The sequence below is a fragment of the Cherax quadricarinatus genome, chromosome 36 (genome assembly GCF_038502225.1).
Source record: "Cherax quadricarinatus isolate ZL_2023a chromosome 36, ASM3850222v1, whole genome shotgun sequence".
NCBI lineage: Eukaryota > Metazoa > Arthropoda > Malacostraca > Decapoda > Parastacidae > Cherax > Cherax quadricarinatus.
This window is the reverse complement of record NC_091327.1, coordinates 18,824,867-18,832,366: the sequence shown is the minus strand read 5'-3', so window position 1 is coordinate 18,832,366 and position 7,500 is coordinate 18,824,867. Positions and strand designations below refer to the sequence as shown.

Below are 7,500 nucleotides of genomic sequence, written 5' to 3'. Positions count from 1 at the left end.
TCTGCTATTAGTTTTGCTGCTAGTACTATTATTATTACTACTATTACTACCAATACTTTTATTACTACTACTAGTATCGTCGCCTTTCATCCACTTACGAAAGATAGCATACTACAACATAACATCCACACAACACCACATACCACAAGATACCACAACGCAAAACAATACCTCACAGCATAACGCGACATACCTCTACACAATACCACATAACACCTCACATCCATCCAACACCACATACCAATACAAAACACTTTAATAGCCCCATGCAACACACCACGCAACACCACACAACACCACACACACATCCATCCACGTAACAGCAACTCCACAAGCCCGAGGTCTCAGAGCGTCTTTGGGACTAATGGAGAAACAGCAATAAACTGGCTCACAAAAAAAGGTTGTGTGAATATTTTAGTCTCTGACTGCACCGGCAATAAATGACCAATTTGGGCAAATATGCACGCGAGGCTCTCTGTCACGACGGCTGTATAAAACTAAAGCCTTTTTTTTTCCCCTTTCAGGCTTGGTTGATTATTTTTTTTCCTTGGGGCAGCTTCGGTGGAATTTTTTTAAGGACTTGTGCAATCTTGGTACAGTCTTGACACATTGTTGGTAAATTCTTGATACAGTCTTGGTACAGTCTTGATGCAGTCCTGATTCAGTCTTGATACACTCTTGGTACAGTCTTGATGCAGGCTTGGTAGTCTTGACACATTGTTGATAAATTCTTGATACAGTCTTGGTACAGTCTTGATGCAGTTCTGATTCAGTCTTGATACAGTTTTGGTACAGTTTTGATGCAGATTTAATACAGCCTTAATACATTCCTGAAACAATCACGATACAGTCGTGCTACAGTCTTGGCACAGTCTTGATACACGTTCATTACATGTTTCTCAGGAGGTAGTTTTCCTTTCACGATTCTGATTTAGTTCCAAAAACGACCACGAAGGACAAGTTCAATAAAAAAATTATTATCAAAATGAGATAAAAGGTTCCTAACTTTATTTACAAGCTAAGAACTGTTACCTATATCAGCTCTCTCTCTCTCTCTCTCTCTCTCTCTCTCTCTCGCGATGAACTTTGTAGAAAGCTCTTACCGGTTGAAACTTTAGAAGACTCATGACTGCAGTCATTTGCAAAATGCTCTGCGATTGGTTGCTACCTTAGAAGACAGCCCAATCATTGGCCGAAACATAAGAAAGGTGTCCTCTGATTGGTCAACAGTAATAAAGGTGTCTTTAGACTGGCTGACATGTCAGCTGTCCCTCGTGCGTCATCCACCCACCTGGGTCTCACGTTTACAAGGACAATTTGCTTAAAAGTGAGGTAAATATTTGTGCTAATGAGCAGCGATTAACAAAGCAAAAAAATATATATTGCATATTTGTTATACACAATGAGCACAGACTGCAGGTGTGGCCCAAGTGCACCGGAAGTTGGGAGCTGGTTTGTTTCCTATAAAGTCAATTATTCTTCAGTCCTCTCTAATAATATATATATATATATATATATATATATATATATATATATATATATATATATATATATATATATATATATATATATATATATATATATATATATATATATATATATATATATATATATATGCATATATCCATATATATATATATATATATATATATATATATATATATATATATATATATATATATATATATATATATATATATATATATACATACATAAATACATACATATATACATACATATACTCACCTCTCGGTGAACGTACAGTGAAAGATACAAGCCTTTTCGTGTATTTACACAGAGACACACACCTGTCTGTCTACTTTCACGCAGATACACACCTGTCTGTCTGCTTTTAAGAGATTCTCACCTCACTCCGTATAGACACATAGCGACGAGCACCTCCCAGTATACATACATTGAAAGCTACACACAATTCCCGGTGTATATATACACAGAGATACACACTTCTCGGTGTATATATATACGCAGAGATACACACTTCTCGGTTTATATACTCACTCGCAACACAAAAACTGGTTGGTAATAACACATAACTAACACTACTGGTACGTGAGAACGTACCACTCATAATTACCTCCAATAAAGCCAGCTTTTACTCTCCCGTAATAAAATATTTATACTTTACAAAATCACCTCCAGTGAGGGGTTGAAATTATTAGTATAGAGAGGCGATTATTTTTATTATATTCACGGGAAGAGCTAAACCCTTCATGGAGGAAATAACACAGATTGTAGAGGCAATCTTTTTATTGAACTACATTTCGCGCTAAATAGATCGAAACGTTGAGTGATTATGTTTTCGCTCTTTTACATGATTCGTATGTTTCATTGGGTTTAAATGCTATCTTCTAAGGGAGGGTTAATGAGAATAGATGTTTAGCTTCTTAGGTTTCAATCCTGTATGCTACACTGTGGTTCATTAAAATATACCTGGAGTATACATGGAGAGGGTTTCGGGGGTCAACGCCCCTTCGGCTCGGTCTGAGACCAGGCCTCGTGGTGGATCAGGGTCTAATCAACCAGGCTGTTACTGCTGGCCTCACGCAAACTGACGTACGAACCACAGCCCGGGTGGTCAGGTACTGACTTTAGGTGCCTGTCCAGTGCCTTCTTGAAGACAGCCAGGGGTATATTGGCAATCCCACCTTTATGTATGCTGGGAGACAGTTGAACAGTCTTGGGCCCCGGACACTTATTGTGTTGTCTCTCAGTGTAGTCGTGGCGCCCCTGCTTTACATTGGGGAAATGTTGCATCTGCCGAGTCTTCTGCTTTCATAGGGAGTGATTTTCGTGTGCAAGTTTCGTACTAATCCCTCTAGGATTTTCTAAGTGTATATTATCATGTATCTCTCTTGCCTGCCTTCCAGGGAATACATATCAAAGGACTTCAACCGTTCCCAGTAATTTAGGTGCCTTATCGTACTTATGTGTTGTGATAGTTATTTGTACACTCTCCAGGCAAGGCCAGCAATTTCGCCTGCCTTGAAGGTGACAGTTAGTGTACAGCAGTATCCCAGCCTAGAGAGACCAAGCGATTTGAAGAGAATCATCATGGGCTTGGTGTCCCTGTCCCTAGTTTTGGAGGTTCTCATTATCCATCCTATCATTTTCCTAGTAGATGTGGTAGATACATTGCTGTGATCTTTGAAGGCGAGATCCTCTGACATTATCACTCCCAGGTCCTTCACATTAATTTTTTGCTCTATTGTATGGTTAAAATTTGTCGCATACCCTGATACAGTTTTAATTTTCTCAAGTTTTCCATATCTGTGTATGTTAGGTAAGACACATATGCAACAGTTAGGTATCTTTATTTCGAAACGTTTCGCCTGCACAGTAGGATTCTTCAGTCGAGTACAGAAAAGTTGATAGAGGCAGAAGATACTTGAAGACGATGTAATCAGTCCATCACCCTTAAAGTTTTGAGGTGGTCAGTCCCTCAGTCTGGAGAAGAGTATTGTTCCATAGTCTGAAACAATATACCATTTTAATGTTCATATCTGAGTAGTTGAAATTTCTCTTCATTGAACTTTATATTGTTTTAAGTGGCCCATTTGAAGAATTGCTTTTATGTCCGCCTGAAGTCTTGCGGTGTCTTCGATGGAGGTCTCTGTCATGGCAATTTAGGTGTCATCCGCAAAGTAAGATACGGAGCTATGGCTTACATCTCTGTCTATGTCAGATATGAGGATGAAGAATAGGATGGGAGCGAGTACTGTGACTTGTGGAACAGAGCTTTTTACCGTAGCTGCCTCGGACTTTACTCTGTTTATTATTATTCTTTGTGTTCTATTTGTGAGGAAGTTACAGATCTATCTACCAACTTTTCCTGCTATTCCTTCATCATGCATTTTGTGCGCTATTACACCATGGTCACACTTGACGAAGGCTTTTGCAAAGTCTGTGTATACTACATCTGCATTTTGTTTATCCTCTACAGCATCCAGGACCTTGTCATAGTGGTCCAGTAGCTGGGACAGGCAGGAGCGACCTGCTCTAAACCCGTTTTGCCCTGGGTTGTGTAGTTGATGGGTATCTAGGTGGCTGGCGATCTTACTTCTTAGAACACTTATGAATAGGTTCATACCCTATATGTTATACGTGGGTCTATTAGATGGTTTAATTAGGTTGAAAGTCTATCTACACCGCCATGAAAATGAGATGAAGCTAGATTTGATCCATGGAAGGCCAGGATAGGCCTAATTCCATAGATTAATAGCCGTGTACAGACATCAAGGCACTTCTGTCACCCCTTAAAGGGGGTTGAAGTAGGTTAGAGAGGGAGGATAATGGTAAGGAAGAGAAGGATTGGTATCCCTTTATCCTACCTCTCTACACTTTCAGCTTGTGCATTACCTGTTGTCATCTGTAGGTTACCTGTAGGTCACCAGAAGGTTACCTGTTGAGGGTGTCGCGAGCCATGTCCCCCGACAGCCTGGTAGCAGACTAGACTGAGGAATTTGATTTACAATTTATTTTTCTCTGATCTGTCCTCCGTGATGCTGGTGTAGGGCTCTTGAGCCAGAGAATGAGAACGAGCTTTCTTTTCCTCACACCATACCTGTTTACGTTACTCTTGCCAGGCGCAGGAAGCTTTTCCATTCTAATGAAGATGCAACTGTTAGAGGAAGGTTAAGAAACTGAACATCTTGTGTCATTGTATCATGGCTAAGGGAAGAAGCACTTTCTATCAGGGCCAAGAGAGGGAGCATCTTCTGTCAAGGCCAAGAGAGGGAGCATCCTCTGTCAAGGCCAACAGAAGGAGCATCTTCTGTCAAGGCCAAGAGAGGGAGCATCTTCTGTCAAGGCCAAGAGAGGGAGCACTTTCTATCAAGGCCAAGAGAGGGAGCATCTTCTGTAAAGGCCAAAAGAGGGAGCATCTTCTGTCAAGGCCAAGAGAGGGAGCATCTTCTGTCAAGGCCAAGAGAGGGAGCATCTTCTGTAAAGGCCAAGAGAGGGAGCATCTTCTATCAAGGCCAAGAGAGGGAGCATCTTCTATCAAGGCCAAGAGAGGGAGCACCCTCTATTAAAGCCAAGAGAGGGAGCATCTTCTGTCAAGGCCAATAGAGGGAGCACTCTCTATTAAGGCCAAGAGAGGGAGCATCTTCTCTTAGCCTTGATAGAATCCCATAACGAATGGGATTCGAACCCACAGCACTAGGCTTCTCCTGTCATGGGTTCGAACCCTACCCGTTCTGGTATTTGTTTGCAATCGTGATATTACGATTTCCTGAGTCATCTTCTGTCAAAGTTCAAGGACTAAACATTTTGTATCAAGACTAGGGGACTGAACACCTCAAAATTACCTCTCCCCCCTCACCCATTATCTCCATTATATTAGTCAACTCTGTACTGGACTGAAAAAAAAAGCCTGCTTCTCTGGCGATAAGTTTCGTTAATTTAAGGTGCCCAGATGCTGCCCATGTTCACCTCTCAGTAAACAAATACCTGAGTGTTTATTTCCATTGACTCCTTCAGATGGACTTCACTGGATATGAGCCATTCTTACTGGCTTAGTTGGGTTATTTTAGGTTAAATAACCCTAAGGAAGCTTTCTTCATTTTAGCGAGGGGAGGCAGGTATCATAATTTGCTAATACAACGACATTCGACTGTATTTCACGAGATATTTAATCGCAAAGTCACAACGTTTTGCGAGACAAAAATATGACGTGAAGTGTTTACACGTGATGTCACCCGTCATGTCGCACCGGAGACATCAATCAGCGATGTCGGTCCCATTCGCCTTGTACATCTTACACCCTCAACTTTCACACTTGAAGATTCCAATGAGTCCCGTTTAATCGGCACAATTTTCACTTTTTGCGAGGTGCAGGTAATTGGTCTTAATTCCGGCTAATGGAGGCTGGGAAGTGTCTTATTATGTTGTCATATTAAGGCAAGTAAAGTGTCGGCCAGCGGTGAAGACATGACGCAGTAAATGTTTCCTCTTTACTATGCCCGCTCCACCTCCTGCTGATTATGATACATGTACATGTGTGTGTGTGTGTACATATGCCGAGCTTTTGAATAAGAACTTACTGTTGTAAGTTATTAAACGAAGATCGTTTTGCCAAAATATACAGGAGGTGGGAGGGATATTTTATTGCTATACATCCCGGATAATCTGTCTAGACATCACAAAATTAATGTTTATCACTGAATGTTCAGAGAACCGACAAGTTGATAAATTAGACAAATGTATAACACGTTTTGCCACACAGTGACTTTATCTGTCCAGTACAAAGAAGAATGGTGAAGATCTGAAGGAGTTTGAGGTAATCAGTCTCTCAGTCTGGAGTTAATGTAATCAGTCCATCAGTCTTGATAAAAATACAGCATATGCATGAAGAAGGGACTTAAATACTGCAGACAGGCGAGGTGAAACAGTCGTAGGAGGTGTCACAGGTGGAAGTAGGTTTCGCCTTTAGGTTAGGCAAGAGTAGAATTCCCTGTGTTGCATATGTGTCCCTGATTTGTATTTCACTGATTAAGTTACACGGGAAGGGCGGATACACAGAGATCTTAACTTCTATACTGAGGTTATCAGTAGCGGAAATTAAAATCCCTGGAATGTTAGGAGAGGAAAACGAAAAAAAAACTTTCTAAACTATTCACTTTCTTCAGCAAGTGATACAATATGATAGAAAATAATACACAGAAATACAACTCTATGCACTAAGATACATTATAATTCACTAGGCTGCAGTCTAATGCACTAATACATAACAAACAGAGAAGAAAACTTTGCATGTGAATTTTATAATTTAGGAGAAATATCAAGCTTATTATTACTACAGCCACGTCAACCCCCACCCACCATCATTATTATTATTACTCACCACCACCACCATTATTATTACTATTGTAACTCACCACCACCATTGTCGTAACTATTATTATCTCTACACCCCTCTATAATTATTGCTACCACCAGTCATCAACACAACCACAATCATTATCATCAACGAATTAACAGGATGATACAATAGAAAACAACTGACTCTAGTTATCTCATGACCCAACAACCATTATCTCCTGTTCTCTCAGGTTAACTACAGAGATAAACATTAGCTGTCCTGATGAAGGAAAGACAATATAGTAAAGAGCTTCCGAGGCAACGTTTCGCTTTGTATAGTTTTATGAAATTAATGATTGATTTGATAAAGCACTAGAGAGAGCTCTATCAAGTTACAATCAATGACTCTTCTACATTTGCTTTTCTTTATTTCTGTGGCTAATAAAACTCTGCATGCCATGAGTGGAAATTATATACATACATATATATATATATATATATATATATATATATATATATATATATATATATATATATATATATATATATATATATATATATATATATATATATATATATATATATATATATATATATATATGTATATATATATATATATATATATATATATATATATATATATATATATATATATATATATATATATATATATATATATAT

The 7,500-nt window shown here is 39.1% G+C and overlaps 1 protein-coding gene across 6 annotated transcripts in view; it reads left to right on the top strand.

Annotated features, from left to right (window-relative positions):
- The window catches only part of LOC128691401 (homeobox protein abdominal-B), a 741,469-nt gene that overhangs the window by 101,620 nt on the left and 632,349 nt on the right, over positions 1 to 7,500 (top strand). The gene's annotated exons all lie outside the window — the stretch shown is intronic.